We start from the raw sequence: 16,422 nt of genomic DNA, 5'->3' as shown, positions 1-16,422 counted from the left end.
TCCTGGTAATCTTCATCTGATGATTACTCACTCTTATCCCTTTAACAGTAAATTCTGATTTATGGGAGTTTGTTAACTGAAATTAGGTGATGTATCGTTATAAGGCACAATAGGTTGGGAGATTAAATATGCCACATGAAGAATTATCGCAGCATATCTATTTCCTGTAACTTCATCTTTGACCATTAGTGTTACTGTAATTAATATTTTAAAAGATTCTGGTATATTTGCATTTACTACTGCCATAAGGTAGCACTTAAAAACAAGCTTTCTATTATTTTTTCCAACACAGCTGTGATGCATTGATGCCTTGCTGTGATAGTTACAAAAATTACTATTCAGCATGTTGTCAGTGTTTTACTTCACAACACTTCAATGTCTACCTATCCTTGTTTTGCTGGCCTTCAACTCTTTCCGCAATAACATATCTCCTAATTTTTTCAGCAGAAGTTTCTGACCCACCAGCTACTTTATTTTTCTTACAAAGACTAAAGCTGAACTCTCTTAGGACGGTCTCTAGTGCCATATGTTGTTTAAGACTTTTTCTCTGTCAGTACTTGTAATGAAAATATGAATGCAAAGTACGGAGAGTCTTCCCAAAGTACTTCCCTGAGATAATAGTTCCCTTAGAGAACATTGTGTTTAATAACTGCATTTTGAAATGATTTGGTATACTTTTTCAGGAAATGCAGAAGGCCTAGTGCAGCTTTATTGCATAGGAGCTCAGGCTGTTGACCATAATAGGAGTTCCAATTTATGGGCAAAAATGCTCTTAATGACACATACGATTTCAACATACACATTTGCTTTTGATTAAACTCTGTAACACATTGGTACACCCATGTAGAACTGACATTTGTCTTTATGAATCTCATGTAAAATGACACTTTGAGTCATGCATAAGGAATTTACAAGAAGAACATGACAAAACAATGTCCTTTTTGTGAATAGAGCCTGTATTGTAAGCTTTTATTGCTTTACCAGTAATACATAATTAAATATGTCTACAAAGTCTGGCTTTGATCCTGGGGCTTTCTTCCCTGGGTCTAAGCTAGATACAGTTCCTGTATCCATAATACAACTGCATAGTAGGTAAAGGTTTATGTCCAGTCTGTACTTTTAAAATCAAGTTTCTTGTGAATTCATCGTTCTCTAAACATAATCTCAGAGAACAGTTTAAAGCTGCAATGACATTAGAATTTAAAGTCAAAAGGCCTAAAAAGAGACTAAGAGTGGAACATGATCACAGATGGACAGTAGCAGATGGGACACAGTTGCTAAAAGGCAGGTGTGTACCATGGAGCATGCTCCTGCACAGCCAGGCTGAGCTTCTTATACAGAACCACCAAACCAGCCTTGTTCCAGGGGCTCCTCCACTGACGCAAGAGAAGTTCATCCCCAGTGAGGTTATGGAAAAGTTGAACAGGGGAAAAATAATTTGGAATTCAGTAGAAACAGAATGGAAGATTAATAAAACAAAATAAATAATTGTTCATGAATCTTCATCCTTTCCATATCATTGCTTTGCCAAATTCTTTTTAGACTGAAATATTATTAACAGCTGACACCTGTTTTGGTTTTGGCTTGTCCTGAACAATCTCTCAACTGAGAAATTCTATAAGGCAAATTAGAACGACTTAGGGCAACTAACTCCATCTTTCCACAGTAAGAAGTGGTCTGATTTTCAGAAGTGCTCAGTATCTGGAATTCCTTCATAAAACTTCTGAAGGTAATAAACATCTATTTATTTTCTTGACAAAATTTAGTCTCCAGTGCCTCTATTATATTTTGCTTCATAATATTTACTTTCCAAGGCTGATTGATTATAACTATTTGATCCAGATTTCTTGAGCAATTAATGTCACTTAGAAAATTTTCAGGTATCTGTGTATGAAACCTGATGTTCTCACATACACTGGCTGCAGGTATTTCACAATATTTACTTCAAATTCCCTGTTTTGCAAACATTCCTAGTAGCACAGTCAATCAAGAGAGCAAACAGAAGAAAGGATGTGAATGCTTCCAAGGAGAATTTGTCCAATATTGGAACATCTGTAAAATCTCCCTCCTGTCCCATATTTTCAGGGCTGCAGTGTCTTCTGACCTTAGAGACAGCCAAACTGAATGGCAAGGTGGGGAATAGTAAAGGCGATGGCAGTGAAACTGAGTGAGAAAGACATTTGTGTCACACATGTGGAAACAGAGACATTTCTGTACCATTGTACAGGTTGTTTTTCTAGGTTGGTGGGATTGGTGGGAAGAACCAGAGGTTGGGGAATTCAGAAACACCATCATAGGCAAAATGCTGAGTGTTCATAGCCTGCTTTTTCTTCTGGGAAGAGTCTGAGTGCTCTTAAGGAGGATTTCAGACTCCTTAGAGCAGCAGCCTTCTCGCAGAGAACCTCTACCAGCATGGCCTATTTGTACTGCAGGAAATTCAAGAGTGTTTGATGAAGTTAGTTAAAATTTCATTTGTTTTTATGCTCAGGGTTCAATGTTCAGTTTATATTCCATGTTCAGGCTGGTTTCTAATTTCCTCTGGAGAGACAACCCACAGCACCAGCTCTACTGCTCTACGGCAAAAGCTGGAGCCTAAAATGGTGCTGAAGGCTAAGCTTGCTGGGAACCTGATAGCAGAAGAGGAAATAAAAATGACAACTGAAAATTATTTCATGACTCCAGGAAAACACCTGAATTTGCACAGTTACAGGCATCAAACTGTCTGCATATGAGTTTTAATCTTCAAGTACTGCAAATAGTCCGTACAGCTAAGGTTTCCAGCACCTCCTAGAAGACCTCATTGTCCATTGTCCCTGATATTCAGACTTACCCTGTTCACACCAAATGCTTGTATATCTGCCTTTGACTAATGTGTGAAAATTTTTGTACCAGAAGTTAAGCTATTACATTGATGAAAAACATGTTGTTTCCCCCAAAGTATTAAAATAAACCCCCAATCTTAAAGCTTCTTTTTTGGATGAACAACTTAAGGCTAGCAGAGGAGTTGTCCTTAGGTTAAGGATGCAATTTTTTCCAATTTGTCCAATAAATAAGTCTCTTATTTCACACATCTTGAGTGGCAATGTGTGAGGGCTTAGTAAATACATTGTCTAAAGATCTATCTGCAGTGAATATGCTCCACCTCCTCATGGCAGATGTGCTCACTGCATTGCATCTATACATTTTTAAAGGGGTCTTGAATATACTTTCCCCTTTCATTGCAATTGTCTGTAGCTGTAACAGTGAATCATGTGCATCTGGGCCACGGGACTGAGACCTGGGAAAATGTTTCTCTTGAATTCCCAAGTTCCCAGTCTCTGTGCAGACAGTATGGGACAGAAAGTATGAGGACATGGGAATGCCTATGGAGGACCTTGTGTGTGAGAGGGAAAGTTTCAAGTAGGATTGTTTGTGATGCCAAGAAGTTTGAGTTAAAAAATAATAATATCTGAAATCTGAATATTTTCTTTCAAATGGTTGTCCGGATAACCTATTAAATTATAATGCTTGAATTTTGACTTTTACTGGTTTTCCTTTCCATCTACATCAGATCTGCTAAGTATAGCCAGAGCAACCTACTATTGCACATAGTGCTCCCCCGACTGTATTTCTGTGCTTGTTCTGTGTTTACATTCTTCTTATTTGTGCTTTATTGGATTTGCAGTGTTTTTAACTTTGTTAAACCCTCAAAATAGGGGTCTTCTATTTATCACTCTTTTTACTTAATGAACAAAATCCCTTATGTTGCTGATATAATAGGAAAACAACAACTTACAATCTTTTGACATTACAAGATAAGTGGAACAAGCCATGTGATCACTCTATTTTTAATAGAGTTTTTTATATAGTTTCTTAATTATCTAATTTCTGGAGCAACCAGATTGTTTGCATGTTGCAATACCACCCTTTTTTCAGTGTGTAGCTTCCTCTTCCAACATTTTACTTTAGGTTTACTCATCCTGGACACAAAATATGCTGATCTCTGATTCTCTCTTTTAATCCTTCCAGTACCTATTATATTGATAAATTTGTCAATCCACGTGAAAACTGTGGCAGTCTGCAGATCTGGCACTTCTTCTGCTAGGTATTTTCCAGAGACCAAGGGATGCTGAGTGACACTTGCCCCCCTCCTTCACTTTATCTGGAAAACTGTCTGCCTCTGTGGTCACATTTCTTCCTTGGAGTTTAGGCACCATTGACACAAGTACTTTTTCTTTATCTTCTTCTGCACCAAAGCTATTACAGGACTTTTTTTATTTCATAGACTTTGGAGTTTCTCATAACTCTTGGTTCTCAGGTTTTGTGTGAAGGAGGCTGAATCCTGGAAGTTATCAGTGAATTTAGGGCTGACTTCTAATGTGTTTATAGGTGATCATCTATTCCCATTACTTTTAATTAAAGCTAGGTTTACTTTTCTTAATATCTTACCATATTATGTTCATACAATGGCTGTGAAAAAAAATATGTGATAGGCTAAGGTTTGCCTGGGAACAGGAAAAGCAATACACTATTCAACTGAGAGACGTATTATGTAGTGAAAAGTACAAGATTTAATACTAGGAGTATAAAAGAAGCTGCACATAAAATTGTCTCCTTCATAGAAATATGAGTCTACAAGCAGACTGTGTGACATCTTAACATTAGCAACTGAAGTACATGTACAAAACATGAAGGCTAAATGGTCTACACTTCCAGAAAGACCATGGTTTTCTCAGAGGACAGAGGACATTTTTTATTGCACTAATAGCTGGCCCTTAAAATTAAGGAGAGTTTAAGAAATATGGAGCAAAACCTGAACTAGGTATTTCTGTAGAAATATTTATTTTATAAAGATTGCAAACATACCTGTGATTTATCCTAGATAACTCACACTGGAACTAATAGTTAAGCCTTGATCTGATATTTTTTGATAGAAAAAAAGAAATCTTCAACTTTATTTGAGTTTGGGTGTTTCAAAGCGGGTATTTGCAAACTCAGAAAAAAAGACCTTTTCATTAATCCATCATTTTGGAAACAGTCACACTAACCCACAACCACATACAAATACAAAAATCCTAATGGGACTATTTTCTTGCTAAGCCTGTAATAGTTTACATTCACCTAATGGCCTGGGGTTATAAGCAAACTACTCAATTAGAGAATTTAGGCTGGTTGCCCACATATTTTAGAGCAAATTATCCCTTCACAAATGCAGAACCCCCTATATAAAATGCCTAAACAGTATTTCCTGTTAAAAAAAGCAAAAATACTATTCCCTAAATTCCCACCTTAAGCCTACTAAGTATTTCTCTTTACGCTAGTGTAGCCATTTTATGGAGAAATATTTGGTTTTGCCTCACATGCCTCAATCTAGACACTTTTGCTGGAATGTTTTTAACCTTCCAAGCAGCTAAAAAATGCTAAAGCAACTTCTTTTTTTAAAATTTTTCATTGGAGTAAGATTTTTAAAAGTAATTTCTCAGTCTCCTTGCTGGTGATACTAAAACACAGAGGTCTTCTGAGGGCCTGGCATTTTGAAGCTTCAAGGATAACAGATCTTCCTCTTCTAAGGATATTCTGGATCCTGAGTTATCTTCAAGCACTTACTATTATTTCTACTGCTTCTCTCATTTAAAAGAGGTTGATACTTTCAACCTGTAAACACCCATTAAAAGTTCCTCACTCTATTATGCTGAGCTGCTGTTCTTAATTGTATGCAGCTGGGTGGATCAATCATTGAATTCTCATTTCAAAGACAAAGATTTAAAAAATACAATGAACCAGGTATCAACTCCTCATAACACATCCACTTCTGAAATGGAGATGTGTGGTTTTGCCTGTGTACTGGGGATGAATGTCTCCCTTGTAGTGTCTGACCACAGCAGGATGAGTCCAGCTCAGGCCCAAAGTGGGTGATCAGTGTCATAGGCCTGATGGCACTGGTGTGGTTTTGGGGCTGTGGATGGAGAGGTTCCCACCTCTGTTCCTCTCATTCTGCTGTCTGATTTTATGGTCTGTGAAATGGCTTTCTGGGAGATGAAATATGAGCTGAAGGAACTGTTGGTTTGTGGATCTTTAAGTAGACAAGACACAGACCCTTTTGGAAATGAAAATATTTTACATATGTGCCACGAGTGCCGTCACAATTACGAGCATCAGTGAAGTGCCCTTTATCTTGTTTGAGACCTGAAGTAAAGAATAAAGTGTTAGCTCTTACCCCAGGGTGTTTTTTGTAAACTTATGAAGGCTTTTTACATTATTTCAGTCAAGACAGAAGCCTTGTCCTCTAGCACAGAGCTTGTAGATCACTTCACAGAAAATTCTGCTGAAGTCAAAGAGCTGGTTGTGTTCATCTGAAGACAGATTTTAGCTCAAAATTTGAAAATTTATGCAATGTTATCTAAGTTAATAACTGGAAAGCCTTTCAATAAAGCAAAAAGATAGTGAGGAAAAATTTGAATGCCCAAGGAAGACTTTAGAGAAGATGAGCCTACCATTTTTTACATGCTTAACATTTTCAGTTCTAACTGCCTCCCTCAATGCTTTATGTAGTCTACTCAACCTTTAAAGTCCGAATCTGTGGGATTTCTCCACTATGGTACCCAACACAAGCTGTCACTTTGGAAGGCAGGGGTGTTATAAAATTAGATGAACAATCTCCTGCACCAATGCACAGCTCAGATAATACAGCAGTAATGATAAATAAAAAAACATACCCTGTCTTGCAACTTTGCAAAAATTGTGAAGGGCAAGAGTAGAAAGAATACATTAAAATCGCCAAGTAGTTAAGGAGATTTGTGTGACAATTACCAGAGGGAATCAGGTCTCAGTCCTGCATTACATGTGGACCTCTACAACTGTGTAGAACCCTGATAAAGTTTTGGGGAAGCATGCAGCTAAAATATCCCACTTGAACTCTGATGAAGGATTAGGGTCTAATTTCTTGCAAGGTTCAAAGAATAAAGAAGGTGTAAATTAAAAATTAAGGGAAGCACATGTTAAAGAACAGAATATTATGTCTTTGTAATAAAAACAGCTAAGCACAGTGTGAAAAGGCAAAGAACTATTTTAGATATATACCAACTAATTTAACAAACATGTCAATGCATATACTTTTGAAAGCAATGATGAGGAAATGTCTTCAGGAGAGCTTTAAAATCAGCAGACTGCAGGTGGCTATTCCACGAGTAGGCTGTTCCTGCTCTTGGGTAAATTAACAGCAGTTCTACCAGTAGGGAATCATATACTCAAGAAAATTCTTAACATCGCCAGAAAAACAAAAGGCAAATATTCTTCATTTTCTCAAATGTGTTCATTAAGCAGGATTTCTTCTATTGAGATAGAATTTCCTTATTAAAAGATATGGTAAATTACTTGCAAAGCTAAGAATAATATCAAAGGAATATGCAAGTATTTAAAGATTCAGGATCAGGCCAGAAATTCTGGAGCAAACTGGGTAAAAACAAAATGCCCAATCTCTCTGTGTGATAGAATTTGATTAAGGTTTATTGGCCTCTTACTACAATTTCCAATTTGACAGGCTCTACTAAAGCTAAAATTGAATCTCATATACAAAGCTTATGTGGTTATGTTTGTTATTAGCATTGTCTTCCCCAGAGATATTTGGATTTTGTTTAACTGAAAAATAAACAAGTTAAATGCCGAATTGCCTGGCTAAGACAGTTATATGATGTGGTCTTTTCCTTTCATTATAAAGACTGTGAGTTTTGGGATACATGTTTAGGAGTTTGTGGTTACTTTACTTTAAATCTAATACCATGGACTTACAATGTTTTTGTTCAATGTTCTGCTCTTTTCATATAAAGTTCTGTGTCCTGGCCAATTTATGGCCAGACTTATCCAATAAACAAGTTTGTAGGAATGCATTTATAGATTGTTAGAAATATGTGCGGTGCCTGCACTTTTCTCAGCAATAATGTAATGATTTATTTTTACTGTTAATTTTTAGTTATATTACAACAAAAAGGGAAAATACTTTACATACATCAGAAGTTATTCTGAAAAACAGAAAAAAACAGAAGATGCATAGGTCAAGATTAAAAAAATACCTAACAAATATGGATGGATTCCTCTGCTCTTGACATTTTAAAAAGACTTGAGCCAAGCTCAAGTAATTTTAAAAAGACTTGATTTTCAAAGATTAAACAATTAGTACTTTCTGAAAATCAGATCCCTTGCAGTATCTCAACCTTTCTGAAAGTTTTTTTCATAAATCAAAGAGTAAGCAAACAAGTCAAACAGGAAAGCTTATGATTTGTCAATACATGTAGCAGATAGGTTTAGTTTAGTATGTTACGGAAAGGGAGATGGATATTTGCACAGCGGAAGCTTCCAGGAATCCCAGGACCCAATCTGCTAGCCATGAGTCATTCAAGCATAAAACAGAGCACCAAACCGTTTACAACTTAAATATAGGAAAAGAAACAAAAGGCAGATGGGCCATCAATAAGACAACACTGTTCTATTAGCAATGTGCCAAACTGCTGTTTTTCATTGGTCTTCTCAGTGCACTATGGTCTTAGGACTTCTGTGAAAATGAAGGGAGGTTGTGATGTTTTGAAGGACAAATTACAAGACAGCTAAAAAAATGAGAGTAAGTAAGTTTTCATTGTATATTAGGTTAAGATATTTGGGATTAGCATCCACCTGTCTTAAAGTGAAGATAATTAAAAGAATGTGTAAAACTACGATCCTTCATAAAGAACTTAAGTCACTGACAAATATAATAGTACTTCTGCTTTTCTGGCATGAACAAACTGATCTAGTACCGATAAATGTATATTACTTAATAAAATAACCCAGACCTAACAAAAATATGTATTTTCCCCTAAAGCAAAACTCCTAGACTTCACTACATGCTATTTCTATTTCCTGGTAACCTCCTTTAGTCTCAACAGGACTCAATTTGATGTGCTGTTTGTGCTGAAAAACGAGCCTTTTCTAATGCATTTAATTCTGGTTTATTTTACCTAAAGAACTGAAGTTTTATTTCAGATTTTTCTCTTCCCCCACATCTCTCTGCACTTTACATTTGACTCATTATATCTTTATCACTGGCCTTACTTTCGACTCCTTGATTCTGGGTCCATTGGTCAGTTTTTGACTGGAACATGGAGAGTACCCCAAAACTGTGCAATAAAACCCCAACTCATTGCTCCAAAATGCCAGTTCCTGAATGTGTTTTTAAAATTCAAGACATTAATTCTATCTACACACCTCTGTGTAGGCTTGGAATGACTTTGAATCCTATCATTTGAAGTCATCAGATGATTACAGTAAAGTTCTGCTTTTTGTCCATCTTCTATATATATTTAATGAAATAGCTTCATTTTAAGAAAGTGAGTATATTTTGACATCCCTCTAACACAATTAATTCAAGCTCTTTTTATTAGTATTACATACTACTAGAAAATCATGATGCCTGGGAGTTTTGCATGTGAAGGGACTGTAAAGTCAGATCTTAAATTATCTAAACTTGAAGCAATAATAGCTGTAGTAAAGGGTACTCAGTAACTGAAATAAGTTCTAAAATTCTGAATGCTTTCAAATTTCATGTTCTTTGAAAAGTTATTTGAAAATCACATGTGCAAAAAGATTAACACAGGTTATACCATTAAACATGAACACAAAGCAACTGTTCATTGTTCTTCAGCTTGCAAGATATATATTTGCTTTCAAGGGGAGCTCTAATATTTGCCATCTTTAAATGAAATCACAGATACTTTTACATGTGGGTTTTATTATATGAATTGGTTTATAAGCCTGCTATTTAACATGATTATATGAATTACAAACTGTGATTTTATTTTTTATAATCTCTTTAGAGCTTGCCATTATTTTTACATGTCTATGTCTGGCATTATGCACCTTTGAAATTGTGCCAGAAATATTTATTGTCCTATTTCTGGCATTCTGGGACTCTGTGGTTCCGTTTGGTTTCCAACCAGAACAAAGCTTATTAGCAGACCCAGTTCTTGGTACTTTGCGGAAAACAATTTTATATGTAAATTTAATACTTCACTGAAGTAAGCTCTTGTAACAATCAGGAGTATGTATGAAATGCATTTACTGTAGGTAAGGTTCTACCTATCATTTTGAGCAGTTATCAAAAGCAAAACATATGTACTAATTAGAACTTTCCTTCTCATTGCCTGTCTCCTCCAGCTTGACTAATAAGAAAGCACTCAAATGCAGTCAGGTTGAATAGATGGGATACCATTTCCGCACTTGTCTGTGCACTGCACACACACGCAGTGCCCCAGAAGGAAGGCTCGCTGCAGTAAGAACAGCACATTCTCATTCACCCCTTGAATCACATTTACTTGGTTCCAATTCCCATTATTTTTAATCAAGTAAAAATCCTCTTAAGGTCAACAGGAGTTTCATTCAAATTACTTCATAATTTGGCCCTTATTTTGTTGGGTTAGCTCTCACTTTGCCCAGTAGGCACAACCATATTAAAAAGGCTATTGGAAAGTATTCTTTATTTTATTTAGCTTGAAGGAAATAGATGTTAATAAAATTTAAGGATGTACTTATGTGTGTATTAGAGGAGGAATCCTGTTGAATCGGAACCCTGGTTTGTTTAAAGAGCAAACTGCTCCAGGAAGCAAAAATAATATAGCTTACAGGTATTAGTACAGCTCAACTACTTTCACTGAGAATAATCATGCTTTCATTTGGAGACTAGGGAAAATTGATTTAGTATGTTTTTTTACAGAACATTGAGTTATTGTTTATACAGTAATTTTTCTAACTATAAACATATATTATTCATTACAACCATTAAAGAGTCAAAAGCTTGAAATCATGCCCATCAGGGAAAAGAATGTACTTACGTGTGTATAATAACTGCTTCTAAAACTTCATACATGATTTGAAGCATAACTTATCTCAAATAGAGCCAAACCACCCTTCTGCTTCTCATGTGACAATTTTACACTAGGCTGCTTCTGTTTGTTCATGAGATCTTAATGATCAAATAAACATGCATTTCAGTGTTTTATAAGAAATCACTTTCCCAATTCATTATGCCACAAAAATAATCTGAAGTTTAACTATGTTCCTAAACGTACTGTCAGAGATTTATAGTACTCAAATGAAGATGAGACTGCCATTCCTGCTTTAAATTTGATGCTCTTTCAGGTATGGAAAAGTTCGCACTCTAAGGTATCAACCAAGAGGTTTAAAATACTAAGATTTTTTTTTTAATGTAAAGCTTTTAAAAGTTTACATTTTTGCCACAGAGCAATAATCAGCAAAATAATAACAGTAATAACAATAGTAACTGTTGTAGTAGTAACAGCTATAGTTAATATAGCAACAGTGACAGCAATAGCAATAGGAAATAAAAGTAATAATAGTGTTAGTAATAATGATAGTAATTATTATTATTAATCAAAAGCAAAGGTCTTAATCACAACAAGAATACTTTATGGAATGCAAAAGTTGATCTTGGCTTCTTCTGATGATTGTATGCAATTGTTGAAAAGATTTTTATATGAACTTGGAATGCTATCTTTTGACCTGATGGATTATATATTTCTTTCCAAGGTAATAATTTATCAGGAAGAGTCAGATGCAAAGGACTTCATGGAAGTGCTGAAGTATTCAAATGCCCTACATTATAGAATACCAAAAAGCTCAGGGAATTAGAGGCAACTGTAAGAATACAGACATCTGACACTCCAAATATTACAGTTGGATCAGAACATCAGAAGCAGCATATACTATTACATATTAAAATAAAATGAAAGCTATGATATCTTCTTCAGTGCTCTTATTGCGGAATGCATTTCTAAAGCACATCTTGCCAAAATATGTCACTGGAGTCACCCCACTTCGGGAGCACCACCTTTTTTGTATGGTCTGAAATGATTCAAATGTCACAAATTAAATACAATTTACTTGGTTAATCCATTTTTAAGCCTTTCTTGCAACTTCCAGTTTATATCTGCCTCATGGCTTCAAGCCTCAACTCTTTCTAGCTCACCAATTCCCTCTACGAAAGCTCTACCAGTCCCTTGTAATCTGAAAAATTTTCTCTAGCTGTTTTCCCAGTCCCAGTCCTAATTGAAACCTGCAACAAAACAAGCCAAGAAAATAGTCTGGAGTCATTGGAATTGGTAATGTCAGTTAAGAGTGAAAGTGCAGATGTGATGTAACATTTACTATAGATATGCCCACACAAGGAAGTTATTAATTACATATGTATTTTCTTGCATTTGTAAAAAATAACATGTTCTTATATTACTTTATCAAATATATTATAAACTTTTTTTTTAAACCAAAGCTGAATTACACAGGACATTCAAAAACGTGTGTTAATTACTAAGTATTTATCATTTACATGCACTCATTCTGTTCAAGATGTAGAGGACACAACGTCCAGGCCTCAAGCTACATGATCCATTGTTGACTTGATTCAGTTCTGGCTTATGCTAACACCTCTGGCTGCAGTATGTTCAGCTAAGGATGGGATGTAAGGGTGCTGCAGCAACCAAAATGCTGCCACCAACTCCATTTCACCAGTGGTGGTAGAGTAGCTTTGCAGGTGGAAAGCAGAGCAGTAGCAAGGAGTGCCTGGACTGTGTCCCTAACCGCTCAGTCTTGCTTTAATCACCGAGGTGCCCGCAGGGCTTGAGGAAGTGGCCTGAAGCAAAGCTGTGCTCTTGAGGAATCCCCTGTGGCGTACAGCAGTGAGCATAGAATGGCTAACTGAAACAGAGTAACTGGGGCACAGTACCCCAGTTTTAGTCTGAGCAATGCAGCAATCAGCAGCACCTAATTTGCAAACTGCACTGACTAACAGAACGGTGAAATAACTGGTGAGATAGCGGCACACACAGACCATAATCAATATTGGTATGGGCAGTGGACTCTGTGATCTTAAAGCTATCTACATACCTTCATTTGCTGCAATCACATCTCCACGTGCAATGTAAACAATGGTTCTGCTTCAGCATCACAAATTTCCTAGCATCTAAATGAGTTAAACTACATAGCCTCGCTAGCCAGAGAAGTCCATAAGGGTGTACTTTAAGACAATGCTGAACATACTTTGGAAGGCTAAATAAAAACCCCCAAGTAAACACAAATTAGCAACACTCAGCTTTTCTTAACCAGACAGCATTTTCCTAAGGATGTATAGACCATGTATTTATTTAGAAAAATAAACTGGATTAGTAGGCTACATATATTGCTAACATATATGAGCGTTACGAATATTACCATACCATATAAAAGGGCTCTTGTTGCAGGCAAAACAGTCTTAGGGTGTGAGACCAAAACCATTTTAAAAGAAGTTTATTACTGATTGTTCAGCATTCTGCATATAAAGGGACTGAAACTGCTAAGTGCTGTCCATGATGCTGGGAAAAATTCTGAAGTTGTACTCTGCTGTTAGAGTCGTTATGCAGAATTGGGTTAAACGCCAATCCCACTGATAATGAAGGATTCCAAAGGGAATTTATTTAAGAGTTTTAAACACTCTGTAGGGGGCAGTTTTGAACCAGATTAATGAAAATTTTAAGCTGATTGATTCAAAGTTATGGTTTTATACTCAGTTTTATTATTCTCACCAGCTACATGGGCATAATTTCTTCTTTTAGGTAGATCTTGGCTCTGAAGCAAACAGGTAGCTGCATGCCATTATACAACATCACATGGTTGAGAGAATTACCTGCATGTAAAGTTCAATATTGGTAGCTAAAAATACTTTTAAAAAACTACCAGTTAGATAGATTCATAATTGTATAGCAGTGATTAGATCTTCATGGAGGAGGCCTGCATAAAAACCAGTTCTGCATCAAGGTCTAAGAACAGAAGCAGAGTCTGGGATTTCCCTCACAATTCTGGTTCAGCCCTGAATTGGACTTTTTTTTTTTTTTTTTCAATTGACAAGTCAATTTGCAGTGACTTGAAAATGTTTAAGACAATTCTGGAAAAAAAAGAGGAGAAGCTTCTTGGAGACACCAGTATTTGCTGCAGCATTTTAAAAAGCCTTTAAATATGATCTCATCATTATTTAGGTTTATTTTAAGTGCATACTATGTTACACTGAAAAAAGATGTTAGTACACTTAGATGTGTTAACTTAAAAAGTAAGATTTACATCAGCTTCTCTCCAGCAACATACTACCTTGAAGTATCAAAACCAGGAGTGGACTATAGCTGTATTTCATCTTGAAACTAAAAAGGAAGACATCCTCTCAGCAGAGGGATAGTCATTGCTACAAGGATTTAAGTAGATGTGGCTCTAGAGTGCAAGCTGAAGAGGAGAGGGTCAGTCACTGAGTTTTTTTCCACTTTGAAAGGAAGGAACAGTCTAGGTCTCAATGAGGGCAATAAAGCTGTAGATGTAGGTGACCTCTGCAATCAACAGCAGAGCATTTCTAGCATAGTCAGTAGCTCTGCATTGACTGACATTATTTTGCTTTGAATGAACTTACTTGAAGCCCATTCTCTAGACCACAATTTGCAGCTGAAGTTTTAATTAGCTGATACTGTAGCTAGCTAATAATGTACTGCAGCAAGATTCACCCTGAACACTGGCAGAAGCTAAAAGGATTAATTTCCCTATGTCAAAATCAAGAATGAATGCCTGGCAGATAGTAGGATTCAGAAGTTCTACTACCTGAAACTGATTGCATTGCCTGGAAATGTGGTGGGATACCTTGTTTGTCCTCCCTTAAAAGCCCGGCCTATTTTGTTTGGATTTGAATTCTTTTTAAAATGGATGTATGGTGTCTGGCTGGAATGGAGTTGATATTCTTCCTAGCAGTCCATATGCTACTGTGGTTTGGATTCTGTGGCTAAAACAGCACTGATAACACAGCAACATTTTGGCTGCTGCTGAACAGTACTTGCAGTGTCAGGCTTTTCTCTTTTTCCTGCTCTGCACCCTTAGTGACTGGGCAGGGAGCGGGTAAGAAGCTGGGATGGTAAACAGCCAGGACAGCAGACTCAAATTGGCTAAAGGGATATTCCATACCATACAATATCATGCTCAGCAATAAAACTGACATAGCAGAATAAGGAGGCGGGGGGGTTTGTCTTCCAGGGTAAACAATTGCTTGAAGACTGGCTAGGCATTGGTCTGCTTGTGGGAGGTGAGTTATTTCCCTTGCATCACTTATTTCCTTTCCTTCCCTTACTAAACTCTCTTTTAACCCAACCCACAAGCTTTCTTACTTTTGCTCTTCCTAGTCTCTTCCCCCCATCCCCCTGAGGGGGAGTGAGCAGGAGGTTGGGGGGGTGTTTACCTGCTGGCCACGGTCAATCCACCAGGACTGGAAAAACCCCCAGCGTTTACAGGCTGTGTTATCATGGTCAGGGTCAGCTGCAGGTACACAGCTTCTGCATTGGAATTTCTACGTCAGAGCTATTTGAAGGACTTTCTTCCACATCTGTGTATGTGCTCCCAGTTGTGTAGCTGTAGCGGTACAATTTCCGAGCGGTGGACTGAAGGCCGTGTGTGAGAAACACAGTGCAAACAGAGCAAGAATTCTTTGTTCCTCAGTCCTCTTGGCATGGGACAAGTGATGATATATGTCAGCCAAGAAGTAGTGCCACCTACACAAACTGATAAATGTAGAGAAGAGAAAGGACACTGCTATTACAAAAATGTAAATTAAAGAAATACAGAACGCTGCTTCTCTTCTGAGTAAGCTCAATGGCTGCCCACTGCGGTGAAGGCAGACAGTGAGAGCAGGTGTCTTCTGTGACCCTAAGGTGCTGCCAGCGCCTGTCATGGAGCGAACACATCCAGCATAGGTTTTTTGTCAGCACCTGCTTCACTGGTAGAGGCTAAACATAAATGTGCCAAGCACCTTCGGCAAACTTTCACACGCCAGTTCGATCCTCACGTTCTCAGGTTTTAGTGTCAAAACACTTTTCTGTAAACCAGTACCAGGAAAAGCCGCTGGAGGACGGGGTCGGCCTCACCAGCCCCGCCCGCGGTGGCGACGGGACCGCGGTGGCGGCGGAACGGCAGTGACCGCCCACTTCGACTTGGCTCAGCATAGCCACCCAGGATACCGTGCCGCGGCCCTGATGCGCCGGGCTGCAAGACACGGCCGGAAACTGCTACACGGGCCGGGCCGGGCCGGGCCGGGCCGGGCCTGACTAACTGACGCCCTCGTTCCAGCGCGCCCCGCGGCAGCGAGGTGCTGATTGGCTGTCAGGGCCGCGCGGGGCCTGATGGGAGCGGCGCCCAGGCAGCTACGCCCCTCCTTCGGCGGGCGGCGGCGGCGGCGGGATGCACGGCCCGGCCCGCGGCAGGTACGTGTTGTCGGCGGGGGCGGGGAGCGGCCCGGCCCGGCCCCGAGCGGCTCCGCAGTTGGGGGACTGGCGCTGCCCGGGCCTCGGCTTGGGCCCCGCGTCCTCGGGGGCCGCAGCGGAGCAGGGCGGGCGGGTGGGTGGG

The 16,422-nt window shown here is 38.3% G+C and overlaps 1 protein-coding gene across 6 annotated transcripts in view; it reads left to right on the top strand.

The window, feature by feature from the left end:
* Nucleotides 1–16,190: 16,190 nt before the first annotated feature.
* Nucleotides 16,191–16,422, top strand: part of LNPK (lunapark, ER junction formation factor) — a 55,203-nt gene continuing 54,971 nt past the window's right edge. For all 6 annotated transcript variants that reach the window (XR_005105745.1, XR_005105746.1, XM_037397385.1 and 3 more), the window contains exon 1: nucleotides 16,191–16,280. The gene's annotated coding sequence lies outside the window, so the exon portion shown is untranslated. The remainder of the gene's footprint in view (nucleotides 16,281–16,422) is intronic.

This window comes from Falco rusticolus, chromosome 8 (genome assembly GCF_015220075.1).
Source record: "Falco rusticolus isolate bFalRus1 chromosome 8, bFalRus1.pri, whole genome shotgun sequence".
NCBI classification, from domain to species: Eukaryota; Metazoa; Chordata; class Aves; order Falconiformes; family Falconidae; genus Falco; species Falco rusticolus.
Note: the sequence above shows the minus strand (reverse complement) of the source record. Positions and strands in the feature narration are given on the sequence as shown.